Source organism: Pinus tabuliformis, chromosome 2_1 (genome assembly GCF_031772625.1).
Source record: "Pinus tabuliformis cultivar Carrire ecotype Pingquan chromosome 2_1, CPIR1, whole genome shotgun sequence".
Taxonomy (NCBI): Eukaryota; Viridiplantae; Streptophyta; class Pinopsida; order Pinales; family Pinaceae; genus Pinus; species Pinus tabuliformis.
The window spans coordinates 309,043,611-309,059,376 of record NC_142299.1 but is presented as its reverse complement, the minus strand read 5'-3'; positions in this window follow the sequence as shown (position 1 = coordinate 309,059,376).

The following is a 15,766-nucleotide window of genomic DNA, read 5'->3' as shown; positions in this document are numbered from 1 at the left end:
ATCTCGCAATCCCATGTTATCAGTGATCACAGGAAAAAAGGGGCTACCTCCACAAAAACCTTGCGGGGTTGTGATTTTGCGATTTAGTATAAGATTGTCAGGGAAAGCCAAAATTATTTAACAAAGGAAACCCATGCAAAAGCAGGGCTGAGCAGGCCTTTTTCTCTCTCCTCCCGAGGGCCATGTGAGGGCATATGGTTGGTCCTCAGAACTGACATGGTAGCCGACGTTATCAATGATGTGGCAATATGGATGTTAACATGGTAGATAGATCGTAGTTTCGGAATTTTCAGGGGTCCTATGGGGCCATTTCCAGGTGACACGTGTCACCACTCATAGAGTGACATGTGGCAACAATGACGTCACCCCATTCATCAGCGATCATAGCTGCCTAGGGGAGAAACTAAAGGAAAAGTGCATTCAACATTGAGATGCGACATTTCTAGTAACAAAGAAAAAGGACCCCAGATGTGATGTTTCATACGTCATATTTCATAAATATTTCTCATCTGGGATATCGGCCAATGTGGTGTTAGGGACTATCAAAGGCAATTCAAGTTATAAAGGAAAAATCCCTCGAGCAGTAGTTGAAAACATTAGCACCCGAAGGGCTAAGCACTTGGTTCAAGCCCACGATTACACAAAGGTAGAAGCACAAAGGGACTAAAAGCATAAGGGCTTAAAGGGAAGTCAGGCTCACTCGTTTCATGGTGTTCCTGTGTTTAAAATCCCACATTCATAGGTCATCCTTATTACATCATAATACATGACATCAGGCTTTTCAAAGCTCTGGTAGTGTCTAGCAGATTTTTAATGGGTAGATAGGCCAGCAGCTAATGACTTAAATGGAGTATGGTGCAGAAATGGAGCATTACACGAGACTTATGAAGATTAATGGCTCAACATGGAGCCCCATCCCTCTACACAGAAAAGCACCTCTTGGGCACACGCCTCTCCCAATCCACTTCCCACTCCACCGAACAGGTCATTCGCACAGTAAAGGTAGAAGGGATAGGAAACTGACTCCACAATAGAAGGATGCACAAAGGCAGAGACTCAGTATTATCAGAAGCTTTCACAGGAACTGCAAAGTACCCTTTCCTCCATTCTTCCTCCTGTTTCTTTTTTTACTTTTAGTAGTTTTATATTTCCAAGAAGGGATTTGATCTCAATTGTATTCTTTAGGTAGTAGAGCCTTACACTGCTTGAGACAACTAGATCAATCTGCTTCACCAGCCAGTTGTGCACATTCTCTCAATTCTCAATTTTTTTGCTGAAATTATGATAAGGAACAAGGAAGTCATATTACAACGGAAGAGAAGCAGAAAGGTGAGGACCCTATCAATTCCCCCTCACTGATTCAAAATTTTCCACATCAAAATAATGGGCTTCCATTCTCTAACAATTCTCAATCTGCTAATATTAGTGAAACATCTTGTATAATTAATTCTTTTGATCAACCACTAGCCTTGGGGAGTCATCACTCCCATGTTTTCATATGTCGTGATGAATGCCCAAGCACACATGTGATCTTTCATTTCATCATGAATACTCTAACTTAGATCTAGAATTTCCTCTCGTCAAAGAAGATGTTCATATCAAAAATTCCTCTTCACCTCACTTACCCATGTGTCCTACCATTCACAACGCATCCACATGTGTTAGACATACTCCATGTTCTCTCACTTCTTCATTCGATGAGTTATCTCCTCAATTGACATAAGGCAGTGAGGTTGTTCATGTTGAAGTTGAAAATAGTTTAATCATAGAGTGTACTTCCCATTCCTCGTCATCTCTTCTCTTGCATGAAGACAAATCTTCAAGTCATCTTGCTGAACCTGAAAAATCAAGTGCAACCTATGACAGAGATGGTTGTCATCCTGAGAGAAATTATGAAATCAGCAACAATAGCCATCCTCAAGCCATGCATGATCTGGTTCACATCTCAAAATGCCATTTTTCAATTCTGGAAAGTTTTGGGACGTGTCAGGGAGTCGAGGCACTTCAACATCCATTGATGGTTATATCAGGACCTTGTGACTCTAGTAAGCCCTTCGAACCAAATCAGATCTAGTTTTTCACGCACAATTTGTCTATCTGCATGGTTGCATTCAACGTCAATCCATGTAAAAAATGTTTACTACTCCAGGTTTGATATTTCAAGATTTCAAAAATTCTCTCATGATCGAATCCATGAGTCTATTATAGCGTGTCCATCTTCATGCATGCCTCTTACATCCAACTCGGGTTGGGAGTGTTTGTTTCTCATGCAATTAGGGAATTGTCAATTTGATTATCCCAAAGACTTTCTTTGTCTTGAACCATACTTATCAGAAGTTCTCTCTCGTGCTCAGATCCTTGGTCTTCTTGCAAATCTTGCACTTCAAATCTGCCTACTCATCATGCCGGTAATCTCCTTGTGTGATGACGAGCACACAAGCTATCATGCGAATCAAGTTCCTCTCATTTCACCACACCCTAACTGGCTTCAAACATTCACAGTGCTGCCATCCTTTCTACATTCTTGTGATGACCATGATGCCTACGCGACTTTTCACTAGATGCAAGTGGGTATTCTATCACATCTAGCACACAACGAACTTGGTTCCATCATTCAAGGCATTCGTAAGATTGTTCAAAATTTTTCTTTGTTCATGTCAAACTGGGAACCTGGCATCTCGACCAACTCATCTGATCTTTCTTCTATCTTGGGTGTCTCTCATTTAGTTTATCATTTTCCCAATATCACATCCAATGATAGTTTCTTCGAGCACTATGATCTTCACCATGTAACATCTTTCTCCTCAGACTTTTGTCAAGTAGGTGAGGTACTTCAACCTGTGACGATGGCTATGGCAAGTCCTCACTATCTTGACATGAATGACGAGAATGATCAAATATATCTATTTGTACCAGATTCCCATCGTGATCCCCTCTCTCGAATCAGGAATCCATATTTTCAAATATCACGAGTCTTTCAAAAAAACCATCATGAATTTTATGACCCAATCGCTGAATGACAAGAACAATCATACTTGGAAATTCATGTTGTAAATAACAAGCTTCAGTCCTTCCTCGTGCTTGCTAAGAAGCTTGGTGCAGATGAACACACACTCGCAAGAGGCTTCAGAGGTTTTTTGAAAAATGGTAGTCACCGAAGAGGTAAGGATGTGTGTTGGGTGGTTGTGAGACATCTTTCTGCCCACTCGCAAGGCCTTCTCTCTCATGTGCAAGATTGTCAAGTTTTTGTAATTTTTGTTACACACTATTTTATATCTGTTTTAGTCTCTTGTATATTTGTGGTTGCGGGTTGGGTATGCCTATGGTGGCTTCACTGAAAATTTAATTTCACGTAACCTCGACTTTTTATAATAGGAGTAGGAGTAGTGTTTTCTTTCTTTCTTTGCTTTTCTTTCTAGTTTGCATGTTTTTTTGCTTGGTGAGTTGGTATGGTTTCCTTGCGTTCTTGCTTTTCTTACTTGTTTTGATTTCACTTTACTTCTTCTTTTTTCTTTTTGCTTTCTTTGCTTGCTTGTATCCATAGGTTAGGCTCACATGAAACCATTTTTGGCTCTTGAGAGAAGCTGGGGAAATCTAAGAGGACTTGTAAAACTATCAGCATATGGTTGTCTATTGTCCTCTCTCTTTATGAAGATCTTGTTGTTTTCAGTTGATGATACCCTGACGGAAAATACGTTCTCTGTAATCACCAAAAAATTGATCATCTAGACTAATTTATTAGATGGATCGAAGTACACCATGTAAGGCCAATTTTATCATAGTAAAATTGTTTTCACTGTGAGAAATTACCTAATAAACCACATTTGTTAAAGTAATTTATAATTAAACCCATGAATAATAATTAAATAAATCACTATTTATTTAATTATCTTTTAGAAATAATTAATTAAACCATTGTTAAATTAACATTCCTTGTCATATTTGACCCAATTATGAAAAATCAACAGATAAATTATTAATTATCTTATTTTTCTCTAGGAATAATTAATTAGTCACTAGTCAATTTTTATTCCTTGTCAAATTTGACTAAATCCCTTAAGAATAATTAAATAAATCATTATTTGTTTATTATTCCTTAACAATATTTATTGAGATGATAAAGAATTCATTTATTTATTTATTATTTCTAAATAAAAGTTTAAATAGTTTTTCCCTCCTAACCACATATAATAAAATATTCCAAGTGGTTACTCTAAGAATGGGGTTAATAATATTTTATTATTGCTCATTATTCGAGGATAACTCAATATTTTGTTATAAATAGAAGGGTTTTCCATTCATTATTCACTTTTGATTATTTTCATTGTTGCACTCACTACTGTAACTTTGATTATTATCATTGTCGCACACCATTTTCCTTTCCATTGGAGTTCCCATTGAGCTCAAACATTTTATTTGTTGGATTTACACATTATAGAGGAGAGAGACTCTACACAGGGTGAAGAAATTTGAGGATAGCGAAGAACCCATCCCATAGAGGGGGACTGGTAACATTTATTTGTTCCATTATTTAATAAAATCTATTCTTTGTATATATGGTTTCCATTTGATTATTAGAGTTACCCGCATTTATTACTATTTCATTTTGTTGTTTAACTATGATTATGGCATTGATTAGGGCTTTGGAAGGTTTTTCTTCTATCATTCGCTACAAATCTATAATGTTTAGTAGCAATTTATATTTTTGAGACTGTTTGTCATCCACGGTCTTAAGTGTTTTCTTTTCATACAACTTCAAGGAGAAAACACCATAACATTTTGTTCAGAGTGAGCCTTGGTGAAAACACAATGCTTGTTGTTAACTAGTACCACCTACGCTAATCGGTTCTTTTGGGTTAACCCTTGTTAGCTCAGTCAAGTAGAGTAAGGTGAGGGGGAAAACCTTAACAAGCATTTCAGAGTTATATATAACATACTTCTCAGAAGGAAAAACCTCTTCTTCTCTCAATAAGTCAGGATCCCTCTTCTGCCTCATGAAAATAAATAAGTGCATATGCATAGTTCTTTGAAAATTAAAAAAAATTAAAATGAAAAAGATGAATAAGGCGAAAGAAGAGAAAGGCTTCCTGTGTAGAGAGGTGATCCAAGTAACTCCACCGAGGTACTAACCAGGCTCACTGACAGAGAAGCAATGTGTGTGTTCATGCGTGACTCTGTCGGGGTACTGTCTAGACATGCTTGGAGCGGAGAAACACTAGAGATGAAATTTAAACTCTAAAAGTTATATTACTTGTGCACCCATATACTCCTCATCCCCAATCGAAACTACTTAGTTTACTTGGCTTGGAATGTGTGTTGACTGATCAAGAGAATGGTAGGGACTAGATCTTTCACTCAAGTTAGTGAGGAAGCCATGATGATAAAAGAATCGAACAATACCTACGGATGGGTTAGACTCACTTTTCACGAAACAAGGTCCATACAGAGAGCTGGATTTCTACCAATGTGTCGTCAATGTTGTAGCAGCTACAACATCCTCCAAAATTTTGGCTCACATGAAAATTTCGTAACCTACTTTGGATCTTGTGATTGATCATTCCTTGGTCACTTGTTGGTAAGTTGATGATCTCAAGGCCCCCTCCTTGACCGTAAGATTTGTTCACATTCTCATATTTATGCAACATGTCATCTTTCATCATCGAGATTATTTTCTTTCATGCAAAGGGAATTTTGTTCTGGCTCAAGGGGAAATCTTGTGCATATGAGTTGTTCTCACTACATAGACATGTTTCACACTCACTTCACACATTGTTGTCACAAAGGTTTTTTCATCAAGTATAGTATGTCTTTTACATTCTAGATGGTCTACATTATATCACTAAGTGTTTTTGTGTGATCATAGTCAAGTTCTATGATTGTTCACATCAGTCTCATTTATCTCACACTTAGCTGAGTTTCCCAAGCAACCTAGCCTCATTTAGCTTAAGGGTGCTACACACTTTGCTTCTGCAACCCTCAAGCCTTTTTCCTTTCCTATTGGAACTGTGCAATGTGCAGAGACCCCAGCCTCCCTTGGCATCAAAAACTTCACAGTGGGTTCCTCCAGTGTCCTTCCACAGCCGGAACCCACTATCTTCTGAATCTGTGTAGTGTTGTCCCTCAGCTGCCCAGCCAACATTTCTCTCGAGAAATGTGTAGAGCAGTCAGGCAACCATCATTTCTCTCAATAAATGTGAAAATTAGTTAGGAATCTAAGACTCCTCTTTAGAAATGTGCAGAGTAGCCTGGTTGCCCTGCATCCAGAAACTAAGTAGAGGTGTCCTCCCAAGACCCCATCCTGTAACAATGTCATATCATCAGAAAATGCGTAGTATTGTCCCTCAGCTGCATTGCACTCAAAAACTGTGCAAAGGTGTCCTCCCACAACCTCTTCCCGCAATAATGTATTGCATATCAAAAATACGCAGTGTTGACTTAACTTCCTAGCAGCGTTGCTCTCAGAAATTGTGCAGAGCAGGTAGCCCAACCTTATGCTGGAAAACTCCGGCGACCATGCCAAAAACAGTCACTTTCCGTTGAAATTGCACAGATCTATCTCTAAGTGATTACAAGAAAAGATGACATGTTAGATCACTCTCAAGGAGTTGAGGAGAAGGAACAAGAAACCAAGTTATGATAAAAGACTGGGACCTCATGAAAACTCCGTCGGATGCATATCACCTCAAGGGTAAGTATGGTAAGTAAAGAATATCTTGAAAGTACATCTCTTAGTGAATATTGAAGGATTGCTTGTCATTGTCATATCATTATGTCTTCGATAATATGCATGTTCGAAACCATAAAATCATTTCGTGTGTTTCCACTACGTGTCTTGCTTCCTTTTCACTTGTTTGACCAACTCTCTTCTTTGGCATATTGAGTACTATATCATGCTTGCGAGTTTGTTTTGGAAATTTTCAAGGTTCGTCTTTGTGTGCATAAATTTATTTCTCTTTTTGAACATCAGTCTCACACACACACAAATTTGTAAACACTGTCGCGCAATTTTCATCACGGTCGTTCGAAGAAATATTTCAACCATCACACTTGTCGCTATCAAAATTCGAGTCAGTTGCACTGAGCACATGTTGTCTTGTTGGTTTGAGGTGTCTGGTCATTGAGTCGTGCTATGTGTGTGATCACATTATCATGTATGCACGAGTACACTTTCCTTCACACACACTACAACAAAAAAGGTCATTGGTGAGGGACATTCCTATGATGGACCCTTAAGGTCTGTCACCAATGTTGCATATGGTGACGGTCCTTAAAAAATCGTTGTTGTAGGTGCATATAGTGATGGTCCTTTAAGGTTTGTCACCAAAGCTATTTTTAGTGACACTTTTCGTGAGGGTTATTAGAAGCCCATCACTAATTCTCTCTTTAGTGACACTTCTAGTGATGATGTTTTATTGACCCTCACCAATGCTCCTTTTGGTTACTTTTGGTGTGGTAAAAAAATGTTCGTCATCATGGATCATTCCAATGAGTTTCTGATGAAGTGATGTGCATGCTACTATATTTTTTGTCAATATATAATGATTTAAGACCATTTTCATGGAGTCTTTTTCATTAAGTGTCCAAGTCCATAGTGGTTAGAGTCAGTGAGTTTGTTAAGAAGTAATTATTGTGTATCATTTCCTTCGAGTAATGAGAATATAATTTCCCTATGAGGCAATGCATGATTCATCTCTATTAGGTTTATTATCTAATAAATTCCTTTTAGATGACATTCGACTAGTGTGTGTATGAACTATATTATTTAATACATAATCAATCTCTGAAAATTCTATTAATGAGAGATACCCACCACTCCTGAACACTCTTGGCACATCTTAACACGTTTTGGCACACACTAACATTCCTTGGCACCTCGCATGTCTTGGAAAACCTTTGTACCTAGAACATCTTGTCATGACTAGGACACCCAAGCAGATGTTGGCGGGCCCTAGCATGACATAACACTCTCCTAGCATGCATTAGCATGCCCTGTAGTCCCTAGTATGCCCTAGAACACTTTGGCATGCATTAACATACATTAGCACTTGGCACACATTGGAACTTGACATGTATTGGAACCTATTATTAGTGTGCCTAGCATGCCTCTTTTGAAAAAGATAAAGTCCTAACTTATTAACCCTATTATGTGTTCATTTCCTTGTATTTTAGCTTTTTCCTTCCTTATTTTTCCTTGAAACTCCTTGACAAATATTGGCAAACACTTACACCCTACACATCCTAACATGCCTTAGCATCTGTGATGTCTTGAGACTATTTGGCACATGTTAACACACACTGGAACTCCCTACCACACTCTGGCACTTCTTAATATGCCTCGATATTCCCTAGCATGCCTTACCAGTGCTTAGCATACCTTGTCACTCCCTCCTTGGCATGCTAGCTAGCACTCGTTGACACTCCCTGACACACCCTCATATTCATTCACTTCCATGCATTTTGACCTAGTGCTCCCTTGTGTTTCCCTAGTACTCCCTAACACTCCTTAGCATGCATTAGAACCCTCTAACACACCTAACCACTCTTCGGCATGATCTTCCACTTCAGAAGATGTATATCACTCCCTAACACACATTGGCACTTGGCACGTGTTGGAGCTTGGCAAGTCTTAGCATGTCTAGCATTCGTTGAGATGCCTTGGTATGCTTTGGCAAGGTTCAATATTAAAGTTATTTGATATCAACTATTGGAAAGTTAATGATAAGTAACATAGGAATATTTGGCACTTAGAATGAATTAACACTTGGTACTTGGCACATAGTCTTACTGTGCCTACCCTGACCCTCTTGGAAAAGGTAAGTTGATGACTTATTAATCCTCTTATTTGTTCATTTCCTTGTAGTTTAACTTGTTTCTCCTTTTTGTTTCCTTGACAGTCCCTGGCATGTATTGTGACACCCTTTCACATCTTGGCATGCCTTAGCACTTAGCACATCTTCGCATGCCTTAGCACTTGGCACATCTTAGCATATTTGACATGCCTTCACACTAATGGGTACATGTTAGCATTCCCTAGCATGCCTTGGAACTCACACCCTCACAACTAACCTTACATTTTTTCATGACTTAGGAACCTGATCAAGTCCATAGCTACTGAAGTTCATGTGACATTTCCCTGCTTCAACTAAACTAACTTGACCAATTGCGCCTATTACAAGTAGATGGTGCCTTGTTCACCTAATAACTACCTATAACTCATCTTAGGCCACTCATGTCCAAGCTCAAATTGTCCCACTTAAGAACTTACCAAGATAAGGATATAAAACAGCGAGGCAACATAGGGCCTGTACTGTGATTTAGGGCTAGAACAGAAGTAGTCGTGGGTGCAATATTGACTGAGGTAAACTTAGTTCCGGGGTAGTAGAGATCTTAAGTTCAGGTCAAGATTCAGTAAAATAAATACCCATAATATATGGATCCATATGAACTAGGTCGAGTCTCTTATTGTTATGGAACACGCTCACAAAAATATAGAAAAGAAAGATCAATGCCTTAGAAATAAGCCTCTTCGAGGGGGAAACCTCCTTTACATTACACAAATGAACAATTCTTGGATGATACAAATGACAAGGTCTCCTTTCTATATATAAGAGTCTAAGGTGTCATAATATAATCAGAGCCTACATAACGATAATAATGTAAGGGCACAGTAATAAAAATAGTGGGCTTCTATGGGGCACAATAATAACACTATGGGAAAGTCCTACATGGGAACAATAATATAATAAGGGGGTTGTACTAATAAAAATAAGGGGTTATACTAGTAGCATAGGGACTTAACACTTATGGAGGCAATAGTTGTTGTTTTTTCTATGGGTGGATAGGCTTTGTTCTAAATCAATTAGAATATAAGTATAATTCCCTAGTTAGGGAAGTTTCCTAGCATGTTCAATCCATAAGGTATGCCCCTTAAGACTATGACAAATATGTGTAGAAGAAGAGAGGTCGTGACCCTTAGAACGAGGTTTATCTCTGCAATATAAACCACATATCTGGAAGATGTTTTGCATAAGTATGTGTGGAGATAACAGATCTAAAGGAGCGTGGATCCTGAGTACAAGATTGAACATAAGAAATTTACCATATGAGGAATTGATTGACATGAAAAGGAGTTCATTTTTGTGGATTTTCCATAGAGTTTTGGACAAATATCTGAAGTAGCCTATAAACAATCAGTCAATGGACTATTAGCGAATGATTTGTGACCCTACTTAAGTCATCTACAAATTGTTAGAAGGATTATAAGAGGAGTAGTTTGTATTTGGTCATAGTTTGGACAATAAATAAATTTGTACACAAGAATAGTGATTTTGAGAGGACTCAAATCACTATTAGGTGGAAAATTTGAAGAGCCCTAATTGAGGGCATTGTTGTGGGCCCTAGATCTATAAAAGAATTGATTATGGTTGGGGAAATTGATGATAGGCCTAGTACAGTTGGAGGGTTGTTAGGTGATTGTCAAAGAAGAGCACTAAGTCATGTGCTTGTGAAGGACACCAAGACTAGTAGAAGGGTAGATTTATTGGGCCTAGGGACATGCGTACTTTTGAGGACTGAAGTAGAAGTCAATTGGGCTAGCCAACTAGCCCTAGTTCACTATATTATAGAGGATTGAGTCAGTGAGAATAATGGTAACCTCCATAGCCCTAGACTTATCATATTGGAGCAAGAGTATGGAAAAAATGGGTAGACCAAAGAGTTGTTCACAAGGGGAGTTGTGAACAACCGATCGAAAACCCTAAGTGTTTCAGAACTTGAAGGAAAAAGGAGGTAGCTAGAGGCAAAATTTAGCTGAGTCGATTTTAGTAACCTAAAGGAGTTGTGTTCATTAACAGAGGTGGATTGAGGAGTTGCAGAATGGAAGACAAGAGGACCTGCCAGATGTTCTTAGGGCATGTGGACTAAAAGGGATGTGTGTGACCACCATCATCAATTAGGTCAAGTGTTGTCTTGTTTAAGGTAGATTGGTTGTCAAAGGACTAACACCAAGCCCTAGTTGTATTCCTTTTTATCAGTGTGGTTGTAAAGGGCCATGATCGTTGGTACGAGAGCTCTAGCCTGTTCTATTATAGTTTGTAATATAATGAAGAAGGGTTTGAAAAAGTTAAATATTGTCATGTGCACTAGTTGATTCCCTGATGTGTGTAGATTTCGTTGTGTAAATTAGATGTGTTGTGGCACTTGAGTTTGTTTGCATAAAATATTTTAAGACCAAACGCAGATTCTCATGTGTTTTGGAAATTCATCATAGTCCTTGTTCACCTAAGAACTACCTATAACTCATATTAGGCTACTCATGTCTAATTTAAACTCATCCCACTTAACAAGTTACCAAGACAAGGCTCATCACATCCAATCATGGCCATAAAACAACTAAGTAACACAATTTACATCTTGACATGTCATAACATCTGACCTCTCTTAGAATGCCTTAGCACTATGTTGCATGTGTTAGTATCCCCTACATTCCATGGCACGTTTTGACACTCCCTAGCACATCTTATCTGTTCCTAGCATGCCTTGGTAGTTTTACATACCTTGGCACTAACTAGCATATAACCTTGTCACTCCCTCCTTAACACACCTAGAACTCATTGATACTCCATGTCACACAATATTATTCCTTCATTTCCATGAATTTTGACCTAGTGATTCCTTGTGTTTCCTTGAGACTCCCTTACACTCCCTAGCATGCATTGGGACACCCTAGAACCTGAAATGTCTTGGCATGTCTCCCTAGCACTTTAGCATTCCTTGGCACCACACCCTGGCACCTGACACATCTTATCATGCCTTAGAAATTGGCTTGTCTTAGAATGCCTAGTGGTGAGCACTAGTATTGCAACAATAATGTTGCAACTCCTAGGTTGCCTACTTTACTCTTATCAACCCGGTAGTTCATAACAAACTTGGAAGCGTCGATGTTGTATGCACAAGTACTAGTTTTCACTGCAAGTTGTCACTTGGTCAGTCGGCGCAAGATCACTAGGAGCTCAAGCCAACTTCTATGGATTCCAAAAGAAGCTCAATATGTGATGAAAGGAAAGAAAGATTACTCCACAGATGTTATTCTAATTGCAGAAAGGAGAAAGACTGAAATGTAAAGCAAACCTAGTAAACCCTAATTAACCGACTAATTCTACTTTTGTAGAAAGCACTATGAAAACCATGAATGGAAAGCCATTACCTACTCAATGAAGTAAACAACATCTAACTATGCTACTTTTGGAAGTAAATAGGCAAAAAAACATATTTTTGTACTTTCATGTATTTTAATGTGAATTTGACATGCATGTAATTTATTGTGTGTGAGTGTGGCAGCGAATAGGTGGTGTTGAAGGGTAGTTTTGAGGCTTGAGAGGATGTAGGATGGTGTGGATGGGTCCTAGGAGGTCTCAAGTGGCCTTTTCGATGCTTTTACCACACTCGGTCTTCAAAAGAAAGCCTACAGGAAAATCTACAGGAGGACACAGGAAATCTATAGGAAGAAAATAAGAAACTACAGGGGGCATACCGGAGAAGGCTGAGAGAATTTTTCACTGTTTTGAGGGTGTGAGAGTGGGTGAAAAAGGTGGATGAAGGTTGGAATGAGGTGTTACGGTGCCTAAGGTCTACCATGAACCACTAGGAGAGAGAAATATGATTAGGTTTGCTCAAGGAGAGAGGAAGAAGTTCTGGGAAAAATGCAGGAAACTAAGGCAGAAATGAGGTGAGGTTTGGGAGACCTATAGGGCATGGATCAGATGGAGGGTGTGATTGTTGATAAGATGGCCTACTACTGGAAGAGATCTTCTGCATAGAAACTGACAATCAACCAAGGAAATGAAGCAATAAGTGAAATGAATGCATTTAGGAAAAACAAAGTTTTGCATAAAAATGATCTACACTATGATCTATGAAGGGAAATGCTGAGAAATTTTGTAGGAAAGGAAAGCATGAAAGAAGAATATTACAAATTAGGAATTGAGGATGATGAAGAAGATCTAAAGCAAAGCAAAGTTGGACTACTAACCTACTAAAAAGCTGCAAACACTAAAAGTCCTATGAAGGAGGAAAATCTGTGTTTTTGGGGCAGCAAGAGGGTATTTGCCTCAAACCATGGTCCCAAAGGGAGGAAGAGAGGCCAAGGCACTGTTGCTAGCCTTTTGAATATTTGTTGATCACTTTTTAACCTACTACATAAAGCACAAATGGAAGCAAACTACTAGATCATCAAAAGAAACCTATTCTTAACCATAAAAGAAATACATCTAACAGCGAACTATTCTACAAACTGTAACAAAGCATACAAATACAAGTAAAGAGTAGTTTGGCTCCTTGGATTGGGCCCTAACCCAAGATCTTCAGCCCTTTGAGGTGACTCAGTTCTAGCTCGAAAAGGATTCCATCTTTATTTTCAAAACAATAGCAAGATTACATAAAACTATCACAAAAAATAAGCTCGAAGTTTGAGCAAATTTTACATAAGCAAAAATCCAACAAAAATCTGACCCTAGTGAGGCACTAGGCCCCTCTACTTATACAAATGAAGCTACCAATAGCTTCCTTAAAATCAGGGAGGCTTGACTCCCAAAACTCGAGATAATCATCAGTCATCCTCCACTTGCTCGGTTGCCTTCTAGTGCATGATTTGATTGCTCATACTCTGAGCTGAATGAAGGGGAATTTGAAGTGAGGAGAAATAAATGAGGGGGATTCCTTCATATAAGTCCTCTCCTCTGTCCACTTCGAGTTATTGCTACCATTTGTCCATTGTATCCTTCACCTTGACCTCAAAATCCATCAATAATCTACATTAAATACATGTTAGACCACATGGCACAACAACTAACTCAACTCACTCTATAAGCATAAATATAATTAGAAAATCATACAATAAGCTAAGAGAATGGTTGATTTGACTAGGTTAGGAGGTAAAATGAGCCCGTATAATTACCCATTTATGAGGCTCATCATCACCCCCTACCGAAAGTGTTGCTCATCCTCTAAGAAACTTAGTCAATCTCCTCATCTTTTATGGCCCTGGTGGCCTCCCTAGCATCCCAGGCTTCTGATGTGGTCTGCTCTTCTTTGCCATAGAATCTTGTCTTCCTGTCTATCTCCTTCCACTGCTCTTCCTCTTCTTCTTCCCTTCTGCCTTCCAGCATGCCTAACAGTAGTGGGGGACTCAGTTTGAGGCCAATCCAGTTGACCTTTAGCCTCTACATGGAGTGCTTGTACATTGGCACTCTTTTCAATGCCTCCTTCAGCCTCATGGGGGAATGATATTCCCTGATCTGCAAATTGTGTGGTAAGGTGTTCCATCTCCTCATGCATGCATCATCCCCAAGTAACCTTTGCATATCCTCAAAGTCTGCAATGGCTTGTGCCTGATTGGTGAGATATCTGGGGGAAATCTAAGGGTCATTGGCAAGCAGGTTCTGTGTGCTGATGAGTGTTATAGGATCTGATGGCTCAGCTCTTATCATTAGTGGCTCATTCTGCTCCTTTATCATCAATCTTTTTATTTCTACTTCCCTCAATTATTCATAGTTCATCCATGAGGCCATGGCCATTAATTGTAGGTCCGCTAGTTTGGCATTGGGGTCCCACACATTCGTGTCTATGAGGGCCATGTTATGTAGGTAGAATTCTTCCATCTTTGCCTTATCCTCTGAGGTGCTTTGGTCACACAAATCCATAAAATACCTGTAATCTTGGAAAGGCATTGTGCCTCTTTGTGCCAAAGTCTTTATCTGGAATTGTAACCATTGGTCCTTGAGATAGAGGCCATAGGATTTCATTGGTGTTCTGCATTGCAATGCCAACTGAGTCTCTTTCTCTTGCAGCTGCCTCCTTAGCAATTCATTTTCAGTTTCAAGGCAGCTTCTTGTAATTGCTTCCCTGTCTTTGATAGTGCTCAACTCTCTGCCCATTTCTCTGAGTTTGTTTTCCATATGGCCAACATCCTCAACTCCTTTGGATTTGGCTATTTCATCCACCTATGTCTTCTTACTCTTTCTTTCTCCAATTCAAAGAATAGTGGTATTGCAAATTTTTGTGGGATTATCCTTCCTCCTTCAAGTAGATTGTAATAGGAGGCAAGACTAGGTTGGGGATCAAGTTCTTGTAGCTCTGTTGCTTCCTCCTTTACCTGTGGCTGTCCTTCAATCCTTTTCTCAAGCTTTTGGGTCTCCTGTAGTTTTGACAGTGTCTCTAGTAGAACTGCCTGAGCCTCTTGTAGGACTGTTTTTGGGTCCTGTAGTATTGCCTTTTCCTTCCATGTGGAGGATCTAGGAGTCCCCCTCTCATATGTTACAAGTGTCTTGGAAGGAGATTCTTTCCCCTTGGAAGAGGGTGAATCTTCAATGATAATTGGCACTTTTGAAGAGGGCTGCGGTTTTCCTGTTTTGATTCTCGTGCTCTTACTAGCCCTGAAATACATGGAGGTCTGTATTTTCCTCTTTTGCTTTGGCTTGATTGGTGTATTGAGGGCAGTAAGGGCAGTTGTTGCCTCCCTTTCTAGAGTCTCAGGGGACTCTTCTCCTTATTATGCCTTCTCTGCGTCTTTTTCTCCTTCTTCTGTCTCTTTTTCTGTCTCTTCCGGTTCTGTTTCTTTAGCATTCTCCTCCTCTATTTCAGTTCCCTCCTCCTTCTTTCTTTGTTTTTCTATGTCACCAGTGGCTTCACCTTCTCCCCCTTGCTGTTCTTCCTCCTCACTGCCAGTAGGACTGACACAATAGGTTAATTCCTTCATGTCATCCTCAAC